Source organism: Dipodomys merriami, unplaced genomic scaffold (assembly GCF_024711535.1).
Source record: "Dipodomys merriami isolate MVZ:Mamm:240054 unplaced genomic scaffold, mDipMer1.0.p SCAF_699, whole genome shotgun sequence".
NCBI classification, from domain to species: Eukaryota; Metazoa; Chordata; class Mammalia; order Rodentia; family Heteromyidae; genus Dipodomys; species Dipodomys merriami.
This window is the reverse complement of record NW_027206289.1, coordinates 102,468-122,701: the sequence shown is the minus strand read 5'-3', so window position 1 is coordinate 122,701 and position 20,234 is coordinate 102,468. Positions and strand designations below refer to the sequence as shown.

Below are 20,234 nucleotides of genomic sequence, written 5' to 3'. Positions count from 1 at the left end.
CCCTCCCTCCTCTCGCCTACCATCTCAACCAATTACATCTGTCGTTGTAGCTATAATAGGAACCCGGGTCCAGGACAGTTAGGCACCAAAGCAAGACCCTAAGAAATAACCAGATCATACCAGGTTTCAGTTGGTTCATACTTATAATCCTAGCTGTTCAGGAGGCTGAGCTCTGAGGATCATGATTCAAAGCCAGACCAGGTAGGAAAGTCTCTGAGACTCCTATTTCCAATTAACCATCCAAAAGCAGAAGTGGGACTATGGCTCAGGTGGTAGAGCACTAACCTAGAGAGAGAAAAAAAAAGGCTCATGGACAGTGACCAGAACAAAAAGGGCTGGAGACTCAAGCAGCAGAGCACCTGCCTAGCAAGCTCAAAGCACTGAATTCAAACTTGGTTATCCTGCCTAAACAAGCCTTCTCTACTGGTTCTGATACAGCTTAAGTGGAGACTCCCTGGGGCTGAGTCAAGAACAAGGAAACCTTCCTGGTAAATGAGCCCTGTTCATGTGTAAAGCGATGTCATTTTTATCCTACCTTCTCAGGTACTATAGGAGGCAATTCCTTAGCTTTTATTGGAATCCAAAGAGCATCTCTTTCCCTCTATAGAAGAAGCTTTTCATATTAATAACTCCCATTTATCAAGCCCCTGCTGAATGCTTGGATCTATGCAAATAAAATTTAATATGATCTACACACCAACTCCATAAGGCCAGTGGGTATGGCCATTTTATGGATGACTCAGAGAGGTTAAGTAATTTGCCCATGCTTGTACAATAGAAAAATGTCAAAATTTGGGATCTGAAGTCATGGTTTTCGTTGTTTGTTTTGGTGCCTAGTACTTGGGCTTGAACTCAGGGCCTGAGTGCTATCCCTGGTTTTTGACTGAAGGCTGGCACTCTACCATTTAAGCCATAGCTCCACTTCTGACTTTTTGGTGGTTAACTGGGAATAAGAGTCTATCAGATTTGTCTGTCTAGGCTGGCGTCAAACAGCAATTCCCTAGATCTTAGCTTTCTGAGTAGCTAGGATTACAGGCATGAGTTCCTGGCATCTGGCTGATTCCAGGCTTTTAAACCACTGCCTCCCAGTTTCTCTAGACTGGAAGGGCTTCAAAGCCACTCGGTGAAGGGCAGAGGAAATAGTAAGGGAAAGAGAAGTAGTGAGAAATGTAGGAAGGAGATGGGGGTTACAAGCGGATGGGGCATGGAGAAAGGAATGGTGGGGGAGTAGGAGAAACTGCAAAGGGTGGGTGGGATATGGGGATGATGAGGTACCTGAAAGGAGGGTGGGATGAGTGGGAGGGCAGAAGGGAATCTGGAAAACCATGGCTGTGGAAAAAGCTGGGGCTAGAGGCCCAAGAGTGGGGGCTGGCAGGCTGAAGACCCTGCACACTGAGTAGTGCCCACTGTGGACCGGGTGGCTGGAGACTGGGGGGGGGAGGTCTGTCAGAGGAGGGGTCTTTGTGAGCCTCCCAGTGAGGAATGCCCCGCCATGAATACTAAGGGCAAGAAGAAGAGAAAGGGCTAGAGGGGGCTGGGTGATGTTTAGCTGCTGGGGTGATTAATGGGGGTGAACGGAGGGTGAAACTCAAGCCCTTCGAGCAGAGATGGTAGGGAATGGTTACCCAAGAACAACAGTGCACTGTTTCATTGGGAAAGCCAATGTCCAGAGGAGGGGTGAGAGGGGAGGGCACAGTTCTCTCCCCTCCCCACCCCGCACCATCTCTTTATTTCCCATCAGGCAGTACATTAAATTATACTAGCCAGCTCCAAGGAATCTCTTGACGAGTTTTCTACCTGCCTCTTGGTTAAAGGAAGACCAAAGGATGCTGGGGTTAGCTTAAGGGAAGAGCAGGTGAATTTGGGGATGGAGGTGAGATGATTCATGGGCCACACCATTAGCGTGAGAGTCAAAGCAAGGCTATACTGGTGGGACACTGGCACTGGGGGATGTATAGGGGTTCAGATGCATGGGTTCCCAAATGTTTAAAGAGGTTTTTTTTTTGTTTGTTTGTCTTTTTGGTTGGTTGTTTGGTTGATTGGTTTGTGGCTGTGGCTGTATGTGTGCTGGGACTGGGGTTTGAACTCAGGGCTTTCCCTTTGTTTTTTTCCCTCAAAGCTGGTGCTCTACCACTTGAGCCACAGTTCTACTTCTGGCTCTCTCTGTGTGTGTGTGTGTGTGTAATTGGACATAGGAGTCACACAGACTTTCCTGCCAAGGGTAGCTTTGAACTGCAGTCCTCAGATCTCAGCCTCCTGAGTAGCTAGGATTCCAGGTGTAAGCCACCAGCAGCTAACAAGTGAAGTGTCTAAGGAAACATTTTGGGAGCACTTCTATGTATAGCTTTCCAAGATGCCTCTCCTACCCTTAACCTCCCCACCTACATTCATTTCCCCAGGGTAAGAGAAAAGGGGGAAAGAGGATGAAGAAAATTTGTTGGTGCTGGGGGAGGTTGACTGAAGGCAGGAATTCAGATGACATATCTCAGGGGAAGGGGCCATTTTCCCCCTCTGCAGGCATTTACAGGTGTGGAACATGAACAGATCCCACTTTCCTTCTCGAGGAATTCCAAGTCATGATCTGTGTTGAAGCACATACTGCCCTGGTGGTATAGGAAAAGGAACGCCAGAAAAAAAGCGGCAGGGCGGGGGGGGGGGGGGGAAATCACAGATTTCACAGATTCTCTATTTCTGATCCTAGATTGCTTGAGTGTTATCCCTGGGAACCCTACCACTTGGCCCTCATTCCTATCTCTCCTCTGAGCTTAGCCAAGGCACTTTCCCTGATGGAATCATGCTCTCTCTCTCAATCCCTACTCTGTGTTTTCCAGGAGTCAAGCCTATAAAAGCACTTTGAAATCTGAAGTGAGGGTAAGGTTGGTTGTATTCAGCACAAATACTCTGTGAGGTATAGTAGGATTTGACTAGGGATGAGGCTATCATTCAAAAATGGTCCAGTTCAAGGGCTGCCTCTAAGAAGGCCCAGGGTTCCATTTCCTTGTTATAGAGGGCAGGGACTGAGACTGCTTTTTATCTCCTCCAGGAGAAAAAGTAAAATAACAGGTCTGTTAGAGAACAATGGTCACAATCAACAGTCTTAATTATGAATTAATAATTCATAATTATTTCAGAATTGCAGATAGGCACAAATCCACTGAAATAATTTCCCAAGGAAGAACACTGTCAGAGGTGGTGGGAAAGTCATTTCAGAGCAACCATTACTTCCAGAGGCCATTAAGTTCATTCCTCTGCTTCCCAACCAGAACCTGGAAGAGATTCATGAGTTTCTTTGGCCATTCTTCCCAATAACTCTTTACCAGTAAGCTTCTAAATACAGCACCACACTGCTTCTTTGTCCCTCCTGAGGCCAAGGGGGGCAATCTTTTCAAATTGATCTTAGAACATGGAGCTTGGATTTATGAGGCATCTCTGTTCTCTTCTACTTGTTCTGCTAATCTTTTAAATTTGATTCATTTTTTCTTTCTTGGTGGTTTTAGGGTTTGAACTCAGGGCCTTGAACTTGATCTGCTTGCTTGCTCATGCCTGGTGCTCCACCATTTAAACCATGCTTCTAGTTCTGATTTTTGATTATTTTGGAGATGGAATCTATGCCTTTATATTTGATCTGGCAGGCCTCACTCAAAACACCATCCTCAGAATCTCAGACTCCTGAGTAGCTAGGATTACAGACATGTATTCAGATTGTTCTGCTATTTATATATGGAGCCTTTTTGGGTGTCCTAAGAGATGTGGACATCATCCTGGCTTTTCTTGTTCTCCTGTCTTCCTTTCTATGGGGATAAAGAAGCCCTCTTCATGTGGTGGAAAGCCTCTCCAACCACATGCAGGAAGAGAGACAGGACATGCCCTTTCTCTGTCTTATTTCCTTTTTGGATCTGAATTTGAAGGGCTGTCTCTAACTTTTTATGAAGACCTCTATAGGATGACAGTATGGTTCAAGGGCAAAGTACTTGCCTAGCACGCATGAAGCCCTGGGTTCTATCCTCAGCACTAACTTGGGATGGAGGTGAGGAATCAACATGATAAGAATGATAGAGATAATAAGAGGTAGGGCTTGAATGGGTGGAGGCATGCTCAACAAGAGGCTCAGGTCTCTCCTGCAACCCAATACTCATCATCTCAAAAATTCCCACACCAGGGGATTTAAAGGAACTTCAAAGAGCCCCTCATCCCCTCACAGGTTTAAGATCCTGAGGACCCATCCTCTTTCCCTCTTTCCCTCTCCCCCCTCTCTCATCTCCCCTCTATCCTCTATCTTTCTTTTTTGTCCTTTGTAGGGCTTGAACTCTGGGCCTGGGCACTGTCCCTCAGCTCTTCAGCTCAAGGCTAGTGCTCTACCACTTGAACCACAGTGACACTTTCGGTTTTCTGGTGGTTAGTTGAATATAAGAGTCTCATGGACTTTCCTGCCTGAGCTGGCTTCAAGCCATGATCCGCAGATCTCAGCCTCCTGAGTAGCTAGGATTACAGGCATGAGCCACTGGTGCCCCATTCCTCTCTCTTTCTTTCTCGTTCTCTCTGAGTCCAGAAAAGGAAGAAAAATTCTTTTTCTTCCAAATAGGAAAAACAGCCAGGTGCCTGGTGGCTCAACTCTGTAATCCCAGCTACTCAGAAGGCTGAGATCTGAGGACTGCAGTTCAAAGTCAGCCTTCCAAGAAAGTCTATGTGTCTCCTATCTCCAATTGAACATACACACATACATACACAGAAGTAGAGCTGTGGCCCAAGTGGAAGAGCACCAGCCTTGAGTAAAAAAGTAAAGAAGCTAAGAGATCATGGCCAGCCCCTGAGTTCAAACCCCAGTACTGACACAAAAGAAACAAATGAGAAATACAAAGAGCATGGCACTACCTTCACCAAAAATGCTGGAAGGAGGAGGGTCTGACTGGATCTTAGATCTACTAGAAAAGATTTCCAGGTCCAATCCTACAGCCTTCCTTCCCCCTCTTTTGCATCCAATACACATGTCAACTCCAATTTACAGGATGAAAGAGAACTGGAACGCTGGGACCTACAAACACTTTGGAACCAATCTGTGGGCACAAGGTACACTTGAAGCCTAGCTTTCTAGACAATGTGATGGATAACCAGGTAAACACACCCCTGTACCCATTCCACCTAGGGCCCTGGGACAACACATGATCCCTCCTGGCCCTCCCATCAGGCCCCCTTTCAGTCTCAAGATCATGGCTTAGGGACTGTAAGTTATCCAATGATTTGCTGGAGAAGCATGAGTTGTTGGTTTTTCAAAATGCTACTCCTTCGGCCTCCAAATAGGAGGGCTTTTTGAACCACTTCTTCCTAGCCCTCTCCTATTCCCTGCCCCCTCCCCAACTCACCAATCCGATGGAGGAGGGGGGGGGGAAAGAAAGAAAGAAAGAAAGAAAGAAAGAAAGAAAGAAAGAAAGAAAGAAAGAAAGAAAGAAAGAAAGAAATCCTAAATGTAAGGGGAGGAAGGTAAAGGCAAAAAGAAAACCTCAACCTACCATTCTGCTCCCACCTGCAACCCCTATCCCCTCCCCCAAATTTTCCTCTCTCCCGAGTCTCCGCTCTTCTCGCTTCTTTAAAAAAAAAAAAAAAAAAAACCCGAAGAAGAAGGAATTTTCAATAGTCCCACTTGTCAAGCGAAGACCATCTTTTAACCTTCAACAGCAGCGAAAGCCGTGTGAACTCTCGGTGAACCAAGATTGAAGTCATAAATCACGCGTACAAAGGCGGCTGCGGAGGCTGGCGCGGGCTGCTGCACCTTTAACGCTTTCTGGGGCTGACAGGCGGCGGCCCAGCTAAAGTTCACAGCGCCCGGGGAGGGCCCGCCCCCCGGCCCCGGCCCCCCCGGCTCCGGAGACCCGGTTCCCCGGCCCAATCCCCTCCCCCACCCCCCAGACCCGGCCCGGCCTGGCCAGGCCTGGGTACAGCCACCCGGGCCTCCAGCGCTTCGCTGGCCTGCCTGCCTGCCCCGGGAACCCTCTCCCCGGTTCCCGCAAAGGGAAAGGAGGAGGATTGTTTTCACTCCCGCCAGCCGCCTCCAACCCATCTATTTGCTGTATTTAATAGATCTGCAAGGACATCAGCGTTTAGCTTTGTTTGGTCTTTAGCATTTTCGAGAGGACCCCCAGAGATGCCCCTTTTCTCTCCCCGTTGTCCTCCTCCATCTCTTGTCTACACGGGCCCAATTAACCAGATCCTCAGGGGTCCCAAACAGGTCCCAGCCATTGGCATTTAGGAACACCTAGCTGAATCACGCCATGCAATTAGATTTTCTTTTCTTTTACCTTTCCTTACTTTTTTTTTTTTAAAAGAGGGTTGGAATTGGGGTGTGGATTTATTTATATCCACCCAGCTACCCAACTTTCACCCCCTTGGAGAGATTATCTCCAGGCTCTGAAGGGCTGGGACTCCCTTGCCTTGGCCTCTAGGCCTCCTCCTCCTCCTTCTCCGATCTTGGTTTTGTTTTGTTTTTCTTCCTTCCTTTCTTTTTATCCCCTCCTCCCACTGTCTTCGGTTTAATTAAAGTTCAGTGACTCCACTTGCCTCTCCTAGCATTTCTCTGGGTAAGTGGAAAGCAGCGGCCAAGGGGCAGCAGCCTTAAAGCCAGAAGGTCCTCACCTCACTGGCCTTCCTCTGCCAGCAACAGCCTCCAGGACACAACCTCGACCTCTTTGGCTTCGCCTTCCCACAGGTGTGCTGCTGCGTCTGGGGCTCAGAACCACCTGAGCTAGCTAGGTGCTCTTCTTTCCCAGACGCCCCCCCCTACACTTGATACACAAAGTTTGGAGGGTGGGTACATCCCAATCCAGGCAACTTGCACCCCTAAACCTATAGCAGGCTAATCTGATATGACAAAAGCCCATGATGGATTTGGTATATGTTAATTCACAATGCCCTTTCCTCCAGAATTTAACTATAAGTTAATACACACCGGAAACCACGCGCATACACGCTCGTTAATGGGCTTAGGTATTAGCGAGTCCTAACGATGCATACAAATGTGCTCTGTGCTCTGTAGGCCCCTCAAGATTTATGGGCCTTGAGCTCTCTGAAGCTGTAAACAAGGAGAGAGAGAGAGAGAGAGAGAGAGAGAGAGAGAGAGAGAGAGAGAGAGCAAGAGAGAGAGAGAGCAAGAGAGAGAGAGAAAGCAAGAGAGAGAGAAAGCAAGAGAGAGAAAGCAAAAGAGACTAGGGGAAAGAGGCCTGACTCGCCCCTCCAGATTGTGGGAGAGAAGAGATTTTTCTTGCCTTGCAATCTCGGTGCGTGGGTTTTGGCTTTGGCCTAGGGGTGGTGTTCTGCCTGAATGCTGGTGTGCGTGGGCAGTGTGCTGTTTATTTTGGGGTAGGAGGATGCCTGCCTTTGACTTGCAGTGCAGGGACCTGAAGGCAGCAGGCATTGGTGGGCATGTACGTGAGTGTTGGCACCATTAGGTGTGCATTAGTGTGCGTGTGTGTGCACCTCACCCACGTGGGACAGGCCTCCACGTTAGGCCAGGCTGCAATTCCCAGATCCCAGTGGGGGAAAAAAAATCTCTAACAACAATCATAACAACAACAAATAACAAAAATAATAAATAGTACTTAACAGTCCTTCCACTGTAAGATAACAATAAAATGCCAGAGGAGATATTTTCATGAGGGAGGAGGGGTGCAGGAAGAGGCACCAAAGGGAAGAGACTCCAAAGGGAAGACAAGAAATGCGGGAAGTTAGGTTTTCAAAATGCCCTTGGGGAGGAAGACTGAGAGAAAGAGCCCCTTCCCCAGACAGAATTTGCCAGTGACAGGGAGGAAGGAAAGCCACTCTCTTGCTCATTTTCTCTGGCTTTTGCTTTGTGCAAACAGAAAGGGAGCCCCACATTTGGGGATCTCTGGGAGCCCCTGTTTTAAAGAGGTGACCAAATGCACAGGGTCAGGCCGAGGGGCAGAGATGAATGGGGCATTGGCCACAGCTTCCATATGGCTGTCTGGGCTCAGAGGTGCCCCCAGGACGACCGCAGGCCAGAAGGAAAGCAAGAAAATATTTATGGCTGCTGGCAGTGGAGAAGTGAGAGTCGGAGGGCAGGACTCTACAGGCCTCAGGGAAAGTTCCCTTCCTACGGTCTTTTCAAAAAGAAGTGCCTGGAATTCTCCTTCCCAAGCTTGGAGCCGTGCGGATTTCCATAAAGAAAAGAGAGATCTCTATCCAGATTCCTGCAATGTCTACTTCATTCTCTCCAGGTAGGTTTTCAAATAATTTTATGAATTCATTTCTTCTGGGGAGGGGAGAGGCCGAGGTTTTGAGAGACGCAGGAAGTGCCCGCGGGAGGAAAGGAAGCCGGCTCAGTCTCGGCTCTAACGAAATCCCTCTTTTAAAAGAATTGTACCAAAAGAAAGAAAGAACAACTTAAAGGATAAATATAAAAGCACACATTCGCCAAATTTTTAAAAGAGAAGAAAAAGAAACGAGTATAACTGTAGTTGATAAGCAAAGGACATCTGAAAATTGAAGCTACAAACCTTTTCAGAAGTTTGGATTCTTTTTTTTTTCCAACAGCCGATGGCTTGTTTGGCCTGGAGAGAGAGAGAGAGAGAGAGAGAGAGAGAGAGAGAGAGAGAGAGAGAGAGAGAGAGAGAGAGAGAGAGAGAGAGAGAGAGAGAGAGAGAGAGACACGCTCGAGATCCACTGAGTCACACACAAAAATCCCTGAGAAAGCCCTTGGCATTTGAGCAACACGGGGTGGAGGAGGACACTGTTCTTAGCCGATCAGACAAAATAGCAATAAGATCAAATAAAACAGATTGAAAAGCCGAACGTGGAAGACAGAGGGTTCGAGGAGGTCCCGGTTTGAGTTCAGGCAGGACACCAGCAAGATAGCTGCTCTGGCTAGGAGCTGCCTGCAGAACCCCGTAGTCCCGGCCTCTCTAGCCTCATATCCTCAATGCCGCTTAGCTTAGACCCTTTTCACTTCAGGATCGGGTTCCAGTTTCCCTGGTTAGAGCCCTGGGGGGCCCAAGATAGGACCAAGTGACTCAAGCCAGCTTCTGTTTTGGGGGGCTTTCGTTTTTGTTTTTGTTTGTTGTTGTTTTGCTTTTCATTTTTCTCACTTAGGCCTTCCCCCTTGGCCACCAGAAGACTGACCCAAGAGACTTCTGAGCTGCTGTTGGGAACTGACACTGCTTTCCACCTACTTGGGCTTAGCTTCCCCCCAAAACCCAGTGACCAGACCATCTACTCCCATTTGGGGAAGATAACAGTACCCCTGCACCTTAACTGCCCTGTTCTATGTGGCCTGGCTTTCTTCAGGAATAACTTACAAAGAAGAAAGAACAGCTTGGAGCTGTGTTTACATCTAGTTCTACCGATCCATTCACATCTGGAGGCTTTATTTATAACTCCCTCTATAACTCTCTCTGTTTGTGGGCACTGGTGGCTCTATTGACAGACTGATGTCTACAAAATATTGCTCTATCTCTAACTGTACCTAAATGTGCTGCGGTTGTATTTGCAGATTTATGCCTGAGGAAGATATAATTATTTCCATTGTATTTGTGCATATACAGTAGTTATAGGAACAGATTTATATATGGTAAAAAATATACGACTCCCTTATAGCCATCCAGCTTTATGGACATTTGATATCCTGACAGATTTATATCTCTCAGCAGCTATATAGATAAATGTATATCGTTACAATTATGTATCAGGAGATATATACTTATTGATTGTGATATAGAGTTGTTAGAGTATTTGCTTCAAGCCGTATATGGCAATGGAAACATTTCTATATTATTCTCACTATATGCAGACATATCTATTTATAACCACATAGTTATAAAAATAGAGTTAAGTAATTATAGTCCTATATGCATGTGCTGCTATCTCTCTCTAGAGTTATAGACACTTTTGAATAGAACTCTATAGAGATATCTGTATGTATATAAGGTGTAATTATCTCATGATGTGTGTGCTTTGGGACTTGGGCCAGTCTATCTCTGAACAGACATATTTATGTGGAGGGCCTGGGAGAAACTTGTTCACTGAAATAACTGAAAGGCTCTACCTGGCCATCTAGGAAGCTAGCTAGCAAAGTTCTTCATTCAGAAAGGGATGGAATTACACACGGGTAAAAACAGAGCATAGGAGGCATTCAGGAAGGGCAGCAAATGGTAGGTGATTTCCGACACTGCTTAGACCAGGAGGAACAGAAGAAAAAGAAAACCACACAGGCACACGCTAGAAGGCAAAAACTGGTTTTGTGAGGGTCTGATTCAGACAGGTAAGACCTGGGAGCTTATAGAAGTGTGTGTGGGGGGGGGGGAGGGCAGTGAATAGCCCTATCTCCTATCTCCTCACCACCCTAAGTACCCTCCACTAAACCAGCCTAGTAGGAAGCAGCCTATGGCTCAGCTTTTAATGAACTCCCTGTTTAAGGACTGTCTTGCCCAGTATGGTTCTTACCTTATTTCTCTAGAGCCCTAAATTGTGAATCTCAAAGAGTGGGCTTTACAAGTAAAAGATGTGTGTGAGTGGGTGGGGGGTGAGGGGGTGCCAGGCTGAGAGGAAAATGTCCTTTTGCTGTCTGCTTCTTGATCATGAATGCAGCCCAGCCACAACCCTGTCAGAAAAGTAAGGCTGTGTAGCTAAATTCAGCTCGCTTCCACTGGGGACTCCTGGACCCCTAAAGTTTATGTGGTTGGGAAACTGGGAGCTGAGTGAGTAGAGGGGCAAACTTTCAAGAATGAAGCCTGTTTTTGAGAGGCCTTTGGGAAGTGGTCCTCACCGGCTACCTTCTAGGACTGATCTTTGTCACTTTTCACATTGGGGTCCCCCTTACAGAGGCATCCCTGTACTTCTAAAAGCAGCTCCTTTGGGGGATTTTTTTTAAATAAGTGACCTAAGCCCCTAGATCTCACTTCTACTTGCATTGACAGGGCTCCCCCTGTCAGCCCCCTTCCAGGGACCACTGTGCCAAGGCTCCACAATTCTTTCCCTGCCACGAGCCATCCCAGGGGAAAAAGACATACACACAAAGTCTCTTCTTTTCTTTTTTTCCACCAGAGTCACAAATATTTGTGTGCCAAATGTTTGTGTTTTCCCCGAACTCTGTCTAGGCAGCCAGTCCTGCTCTCCCTGATCCCTTGGATGCTGGGAAGGGAATAAGAGACCCCTGAGCTGGGGGTTAAGTGCCACGCGCCATTCTCCACACACCACGACCCACAGTGCTGGGAACTCGTCCAGGGCAGGGCCTCTGTCTGCTGCTTGGCAGAGTGGCTGCCCAAAATATACTTGCCGAGATACACAGAATACAGTCAGTCCAAAAGCTCATGCGTTCTCTCTCTCTCTCTCTCTCTCTCTCTCTCTCTCTCTCTCTCTCTCTCTCTGACTCTCTCTCTCTCTCTTGCTCTTGTTCTCGCTCTCTCTTTCTGACAGCACCATGGATGCCAGCTATCAGACACCTACCTGGTACCCCCATACTAGTGGCAGCCTAACTAGACCAAGGAATAATAGGAATAATATGGTGCCTGGCAGTAGTGGAGCTCTGGCAGGATTGGTGTTAGGTGGTATGGGAGATCAGCTCAAACTCTGGATAAGGGAAGAGAGTAAGGTAGTGGATGCTAGGAAATTGGGGGTAGTCATGGCTTTCTCCCCCCAGTGTTCCTGGGCCGTGCCACTATTCCCAGTCCCTTGGTTCTCTAGACTTCTCAGAATATGTGAAAATTAAACCCGAGAGAAACCTGGACTAGTAAGAAAACTGCCTGGCCTGAGGGGACCAATGGGGGAAACACTATTTTACCTAAGAAATACATAAATAAAACAAAAATAAATAAGCTTGAGATGGACAGACAGGCTTAGGCTGAAGGAAAGGCTTGTCTTTCATGTCTTGATTCTATTCCAGGAATTCCAAACAGATTAGATTTCATAGTTAAAATTTTGAATTAAAGGGTTAAAAAAGAAATGTTAAAAGTTTACAAATTTTTTGATCTAGGAATGTCCTCTAATCATGTTTTGTCATGGATTAAATTTTTTCTCTTCTCTTTCTTATATCTCTCCCTCTCTTTTTATTAAGGAGTTGTACAAAAGGATCACAATGCCATATGTCAGGTAATGAGTACAATGCTTCTTGTCACCCTTTCATTTGCTTTCCCCCTCCATAAACTGCATAGTTCATTTTTTTCCCATAGTATACATTGAATACCATGACTGTATTTATATACTTTAAAATATTGTTATCATTTTCTTCCTGTAAATTAGTTGCCTTTAAGAGTTTGGGCCCACAAATGCAAGTAGATGGGCAGTTGCATTTGGGGTTGCCAATCTAGTAAGGATTATTTATTATTATTATTATTATTATTATTATTATTATTATTATTATTATTATTATTATTGGCAGGGAGGGGTCAGCCTTCTTCTCCTCCCATCAGGATTTAGAGTGTAAATGCTAGCCTAGATGTGGTTCCTTTTTCTTTAAAGCTCCGTAGGAGCTGTTTAGGTGAGTTCAGAGAAGGGTCTAAGTTAAGCCTCCCAGCCTTGGTCAGTGAGTGCTTGCCTTAGCCAGCTTGCTGCCTCTCCCCATCCCTGTGACACCTACCAGGATCGTTACACTTTCCCTAAAGAAAAGCGTGTAGAGAGACCCTGGGACTTTCATTTACATATATTTGCCTCAGAAGGGCTCTGGGCAGGTGTCTGGGTTCTGGCTCAGATGGGGGTAAACTGTGGAACAATCATTGTAAACATCAGAACCTTGGGGTTGAGAAAATAACATCTGCAGGCAGCCTAAAGTCAGGAACTCATAGAACACTGGCCACTCATTGAGTCCAAACAGTCCTGGGTCCCTTTTCCTAAGCTGGAGTGGCTCTTAGTGGCTTCTGGGTCCCACATGCCTTTGAGAAGCTGACAAAACTAGTTTTACTCTTACCTGCCGGGAACTCACCTCAGATAATCGCTGGGATTATGTGAGGACTAAAAGTCTCAACCTCTAGGTTGAGAACTATCTCTAATTTGTGTAATTTTTCTTTCTTTCTGTGACTCCTCCCTTCCCTACTTGCCTGCCTCTTGGCTCCTGGTCCTCTGAGTCCCACAGCTGGCATCAAAAAGTTTTTTCTGAAGTACAACTTCCCCCCTCCCCGCGTACCCACCCCCCCCCCCCCCCCGCATCCATGGCAAAGTCTCTTCCTTTTCTTCCTTGGTAGAGCAGGCACCTGCCAGAAGCCTTGCATGCTTTTGCTGCGCTTCTGATCCTATACAAAGACAGAGGCTGGCGGTTCACTGAAGACTGGTCTACACTGCCCAATAACTCAGCTAATTCTGGAGGGTGAAGGAGTGCCTGGGGGCAAATTGACTGCAGTGGAGGACCCTGCTGCAGGGGAACCAATTCCCATCTCTAGTGGAAACTTGGATGCCAGGAGCAAGTTACAATTGCTATAATAATAGTCATAATAATAACAATAATAATTTATTTAGCATATCATTAGATGTGTATTTACTGTCTTCAGCTCTGCTTTTTTTTTTTAAACAAGTGTCTCCAAAGGAATTCTCACAACACTCAGGGGAAACAATAACAAGCTAATTACCACCCTTCAGCTTTCTTTCCTCCTCCATTCACAAAGTCACTCTCTGAGTTTACAGACCCCCTTCCTGTGTGTTACACCACCAGCTTAGCACATTCTCTCCCAGCCCCAGTTTTCCTCTCCCATCCCTATGAGAGGAATTTACCCCATACTGCAGAAAGAAAGGCTGGGGAGGGGAGTAAGCCCAAAAAGATCCACCTTTTCTTTTCTTTTCTTTTCTTTTTTTTTGCAATTGTATTAACATTTTTCCCCCTTGATAGTAGCAATGTTTACAATTGTGTGGGAACCATTTCCTTCTTTCTCAGGGTGTTGTCTTTAGGGCAGGCAGGGTTAGAAGAAGACTTGGGCTACCATGATACCAAAGTGATGAATCAAGAGTAGGAGGGTGATCAGTGTTGGGAAGGAAGGATCTACTCCCTTGGCTTCCAGCTTTTCAGGTCAGCCCCCAGAACTATGAGTCTCAGATCTCATTAATGTTTCATTGTCTTCTTTCTCCAGTGGGAAGGAAGGCAGGCAAAACCTTCCCTTTTGGCGATGGGAAGAGAAGGAAGGAAGGAAAGAAGGAAGAAAGGAAGGGAGGGAGGGAAGGAGGAAGGAAGAGAAGGAGGGAGGGAAGGAAGTCTAAGCTGGAAGGTACAAGAACTAAGTAGAGGGATGATTGTATATGTATGTGTGTGTGTTTGTGTTGGTGTGTGTGAGATAGAGGGAGGGAGGGAGGGAGAGAGAGAGAGCATGCTTGTGTGCCCTTGCTGGGGGCACAGGCACATATCCTTTTTTATTGTTGTTGTTGGACATAGGGCTTGAACTCTGGGCCTGGATGCTGTCCCTGAGCTCTTCAGCTCAAGGCAAGTGCTCTACCACTTGAGCCACAGTGCCACTTCCGGTTTTCTGGTGGTTAACTGGAGTTAAGAGTCTCAAGGGCTTTCCTGCCTGGGCTGGCTTTGAACTGTGATCCTCAGATCGCAGCCTCCTGAGTAGCCAGGATTACAGGCATGAGCCACCAGCACCTGGTTCACATTCTTTTTTTTTTTTTTTTTTCTGAGTAAAATTACCATGATAGCACCAGGCAAGTACTTAACTATGGAACTATGTCCCCAGCCCCCAGTTACACTTTTACAAATGTTCATTTCTTTGCATTTAAAAATACCAGTTGGTATTTTCTCAAAGATTATTAGCCAAACAAAAACTAGACACATGCTTTTGGTCAATGGATTCTGGGTAGATTTTTGGACCAACTAAGAACCCACAAAGTCCTAGAGAGCTGCAGAACCTATGCTGTGATCTCAGCCCAAATAAAGATGGTAACTGCTGGCACAATAGCATGGGTCATGGCAGAGCTACTTCCATCATGAAGGACTAATGTGTTAACCCACATGCCTATTCTCCCAGGCCACTTTTTTTGGCAGGGGTTTTTAGGAGTCATTGTCCAGGGCTGGGATGTGATTCCAGTGGGAAGCCCTGAGTTCAAACCCTAGGACCACCAACAAAAGAAGGTGAAGGAGGAAGAAGAGGAGGATAGAGGGGGAAGTCATTGCCCAGAAGGGATGGAAATAGCTATGATGGTGGAATTTTAGACTTAGATGACAGGTAACACGAGATAAATTTGAGTGAGGTAGTTTATGATTTTCCTTAAATCACAGAGGCAGTTACCCATCTCACCCCAAATCTAAAGTCCCTAGCCTGCTTGGAGGGGTACGGACCTCTTTCTGCTTCTTTTATTGCCAGAATTTGAAAGGTAAAATTAAGTTGGAAAGAGGCATGATTCATCTAGTGAAGAAGAAGATCATGCATGAATTAATCAAGGTCTGAACTTCTCATTTGTTCTAACCATGGTGGTCATTTATTCCATAACTTAGTTCCAATTTGTACATAGTGTCCTGCACTGCATCAACACTCATAACTATAACAGTTTCCATTTATGGATGATTGCTATATGCCAGATGCTTTATACAGAATTTGATGAGGAAGTGTAATTTCATAAAGGTTAAGTTACCTGCTCAAGGTCACATAACTAAGGTTTGAACTCTGTTTGTATATTTCCCTATCAGGTTTAACACCTCCAAAGTATACTTTATGGGTTAAATAAACTGCAGATAAGCACAGAAATGAACTGGATTTCCTCTACCCCACTCCACCTCCCATGAGATAGTTTTACACCTTCTGAGCATACAGAGGAGGGCCCCATGAAGTATTTTTCAACAGGCCTCTCCAATGGCTGACCCAGGTGCATGTGTACCTGAGGAATTTTATTCTCCCTGAATTCAATTTTCCTGGCCGCCCCTGTGATTTTTCAGTATGATCACTACTCTCACCACTTAGAGCCCAACCCCTCTCCCAAGACAAGGATTATACCCATAATTGCAGGCATCTGGTTTCTAGGGGGGACTCTATGAGTTCCCATTTTCATGGGCAGAGGCCTGCTTTCCCATAAGGATTGGCTTGTGAAACTGAGAAGCATCTAGAGATTGATCTTCTGAGCCCCACATCTCCCCAAGCATACTCCCCCCTCCCCCCAAGCATTACTTCTCTGGCTCGATCCTTGTTTGATAAAGTATCCCAGTGGTGCATTTGTATTTTAAAGGATGTGATCTGCAGAGGGCTATACTTAACACCATGTGCTCTAATGGTAGAACTTAAGGCATTTCAGTGGCAGGATAATTGGGGAGGGGGAACAGAGCTCTCCCAAGGGCTTTAAACTGCATCACTGCATAAGGCTGATCCTGCATCTCATTATCCATTAACATCAGATGAAAGCTCCAAAATTGCATCCCTTTATTCTGATATTTGAAACTAAGCAGAGAGTGGGCTGCTTTCTCTGTTTTCACCTGGCTGCTGGTATCCCATAGACACCCTCCCTGTCCTACCCCTGTCTTGTCCTAGCTTCCTGTCCTATCTTGTCTCTGCCTTGATCCTCTCAAGGGCAGGGTCCTTAAGGGAAACAGCCCCTCCCCATGGCATGCCACTAAGGGGCCCTGTGGAAAAGGTTGAGTTGTCAAATGAGGAGACACCACAGCAGATACCCTCACTCCTCCCCTCCCCCCCCCACCCCCGCCCACCAACTCTGGAATGAAGATGGAGAGTTTTCTGTGCCTGGTTTGGTTCACGGAGACACATAGTTCATCATTTGATTTGCTACAAAGAGTATTCCTGCTCTCTGCCCACCCCCTCCCCAGCATCCTCCAGTCTTTGCTTAGTGCTGGAAGGATCTTAGTGATAACCTACTTGAACCACTTTATGGTGAAGGAAGGGAAACTGAGGCTTAGCCAGAGAGCAGACACTAGGTGTTCTGATGGCAAGCTAGGACTCTCCTTGTTTCTACACTGAATCTTGCTGTGTTTCAATAGTTTTAAAATATCTCCCTACAAACCCCAGAATGCAAACTTGATTTTTATGGCAGAGAACATAGGCACCAGCCATCACAATAATGGATCTTGGCTGTGGCTGCTTTGAGGGCACATGACCCATATTAGGATAACAAGTTATCCTATAGGGGTCAAGCTGGGATTTCTGTGACATTAGAGTTTCCCTCACATATGTCTATACCAGTTACACATCAACTCCCCTCAATCCATTCCCTGATGCTGACCAGGATCTGGAGTTGGGGCTGAAGGTCTCAAGACAGAGGGCAGAGAGGTAAGTACAATGTTGCCTCTAACTGCCTTACTACCTCCCTTCTACCAGAGGGAGAATAGAAAAGGATTGTTTCAAAAGTTTTCCTTAAGATGCTATCAAGCTTTGATTAAGTTTAAAGGGAAAATCTCTTATTGAATAGGGCTTCTTTTCTTGTCCAGCTCTAAGGACTGGAGACAAGGGATGAGACTGAAGCTTAGCATGGAGAATGAAGAAAGCATTGCTTGGCCTTGAGGCTGCCTGTGTTCTCTGAATGCATCCGCTAAGTTCTCGTCCTTCTGTGGCTGCCAAGGTAACCACACTGGGTTTCTTCTAGTTCACAGAATCAGCTTACAACCAAGAGCTGGTGGCTCACATCTATAATCTTAGCTACTCAGAAGGCTGAGGTCTAAGGATCAAGATTTAGAGCCAGGCAGAGAAGAAAAGTCTGTGAGGCTCTCTAGCAAAAAACTAGAACAAAAAGCCAAGTGAGATCACAAGATCCTGAGTTCAAGCCCCAGTACTAGCATCAAAAAAAAAAAAAGAAAGAAAGAAAGAAAGGAAATAAAACACACTCAGGTTAGAACTTTTTTCCCCTTACTATCTAGTAGTGGTCTGTTTAATCCCAGGGTCTTTAACCAGTGTTCACTCTATTGGGTTTTGGGTTCAGGAAACATTTTTCAATCTCACGTTAGCTCTACACAACAACTTTCCCAGCCCTAGTGGAATTGTTTAATGAATAAAATCCATGGGATCACTTACTCTGATGTGAGCACAATGGTACTGACTGGAAGTCCAGAGCCATCATGTTTATTATGGGATGAATAGTGGCCCCCCTCAAGATTCACATGTTGAAGTTCCTTTAACTCAGGATGTAACCACATTTGGAGATAGGACCATTAAAGAGTGATTAACTTTGCTAGGTGCCAGTGACTCAGGCCTGTAAATACTAGCTACTCAAGAGACTGAGATCTGAAGATCACCATTTGATGCCAGCCAGGGCAGGAAAGTCCATGAGATTCTTATCTCCAACGAACTACCAAAAGGCTGGAAGTAGAGCTATGGCTCAAATCATAGAATGTGAGCCTTGAGTAAAAAAATCTCAGGGACAGCACTCAGGCCCTGAGTTTAAGCCCCAGGACCAGCACCAAAAAAAAAAAAAAAGTGATTAACCTAATATGAAAGGTTATGGGTAGCTCCTAATCCAATAGCTTAATGTCCTTATAAAAACAACATACATTCACAGACACTGAGGGAAGACCATGTGAAGGCAGAGGCAGACACAGCTGTCTATAAGCCAAAGAGAAGAGCCTTGAGAAGAACCAGTGCTGCTGAGCGCTCCGTCTCTGATCTGTCACTTTGAACTGCCAGAATTGTGAGAAAATAAAGTTTCTATTGTTTAGGTCACTTGCTTGTGGTCCTTTTTTGTAGTAGTCCTTAGAAAACTAGCAGTGTCTAAATGTATCTCACACATTTACTTGCTTTGTGACCTTAGAGAAGTCATTTAAAACTCATTCGACTCACTGGGCACTGGTTGCTTATGTCTGTAATCCTAGCTACTCAGGAGACTGAGATCTGAGGTTCAAAGATTAAAGTTAGCCCAGGCAGGAGAGTCTGTGAAACTCTTGCCTCCAATTAACCAGCAAAAAGCCTGAAATGAAGCTGTGGCTCAAATGGTAGAGTACCAGCCTTGAACAAAAAACTCAAGCAAGAGCTGGGCAATTGTGGCTCACTCCTGTAATCCTGGCTACTCAGGATCAGCCCAGGCTGGAAAATCCTTGAGAGTCTTATTCCAATTAGGAGGTGGAACTGTGGCTCAAAGTGATAGAGCACTAGCCTTGAGCAAAAAAGCCCCACAACTGACAAAAAAAAAAAAAAAAAGGAGGGCTGGGAAGGTGGCTCAGTGGTAGAGCGCTTGCCTTGCATGCTCAAGGCCCTAGGTTCGATTCCTCAGCACCACATAAGCAAAAAGAAAAAAGCCAGAAGTGGCTCTGTGGCTCAAGTGGTAGAGCGCTAGCCTTGAGCTGAAGAGCTGAGGGACAGTGCCCAGGCCCAGAGTTCAGGCCCCACAACCAGACCCAAAAAAAAAAGGAATAGTGTGAGGTCCTGAACTCAAGCCCTCCCACCCCAAATTTGTCAACCTCAATTTCTATATAGGCTCTATGGTCCCTAATACCTAACATTCTGTGAGTCCATATAAAATGAGAACAGATACATGAGCTTATGTAGCCACATCTATAGCCTTTATCACTGTGTAATCCCCCTAAATGAAAATCACTTGCACAGAACCCTTCCCTTACCTTAAATACCAGTGCAGATCCAGTGGCCTGCAATGCAACCACATTTGGGTGTTCCATCTCTAAGATGCTATGGCTGCTTATGTTGCAGCTCTCAAAAATTTGGTTGAGGGGCTGGGAAGGTGGCTCAGTGGTAGAGCGCTTGCCTTGCATGCTCAAGGCCCTGGGTTCGATTCCCCAGCACCACATAAGCAAAAAGAAAAAAAGCCGGAAGTGGCGCTGTGGCTCAAGTGGTAGAGTGCTAGCCTTGAGCTGAAGAGCTGAGGGACAGCACCTAGGCCCAGAGTTCAGGCCCCATGACCGGATCCCCCCCCAAAAAAATTGGTTGAAAAGCAAGCATTTAGTCCACTGGCTGATTTTGCTGAGACAGTGCCAAGTAGCCCTACTAGTTTATCTGCCTTTAATTAGTGGATTTTGGTTTTGAAACTGTCAGAGTCTGTCCATCCATTCTGAGTCACAATCACTCTGCCATGCACACCTAGTCAACCACTGGATCCAGCTGTTCCATTATCTTTATTCTTTTAATTGATTAGTAAGTTCACGCAGAAGAATCAGCCTCAAACAACTGACACAGCTTCACTCAGGCCCAGAGAAAGCACCCTCAGGTCATGTCTATAAAATGCCAAAACACCCACTTAGGTCAATCAATTGAGTGAAAAATCAGTTCAACCTACAGCTGTAGCCCAGAGCAGGCAAAACAGTGTTTCCTCATCTGCCCTTGGTAACTTGAAGTCTGTATATGCCTGGTGTCCTTTTTCCCCTCACTAAGCTG

General features: G+C 46.0%; 1 long non-coding RNA gene across 1 annotated transcript; it reads left to right on the top strand.

Moving 5' to 3' along the window:
• Nucleotides 1–7,089: 7,089 nt before the first annotated feature.
• On the top strand, nucleotides 7,090–18,538 carry LOC138816419 (uncharacterized). Its single transcript, XR_011368665.1, has 4 exons — nucleotides 7,090–7,268; nucleotides 12,056–12,090; nucleotides 17,348–17,478; nucleotides 18,412–18,538. It is a non-coding gene; the product is annotated as an uncharacterized lncRNA (long non-coding RNA).
• Nucleotides 18,539–20,234: the final 1,696 nt, after the last annotated feature.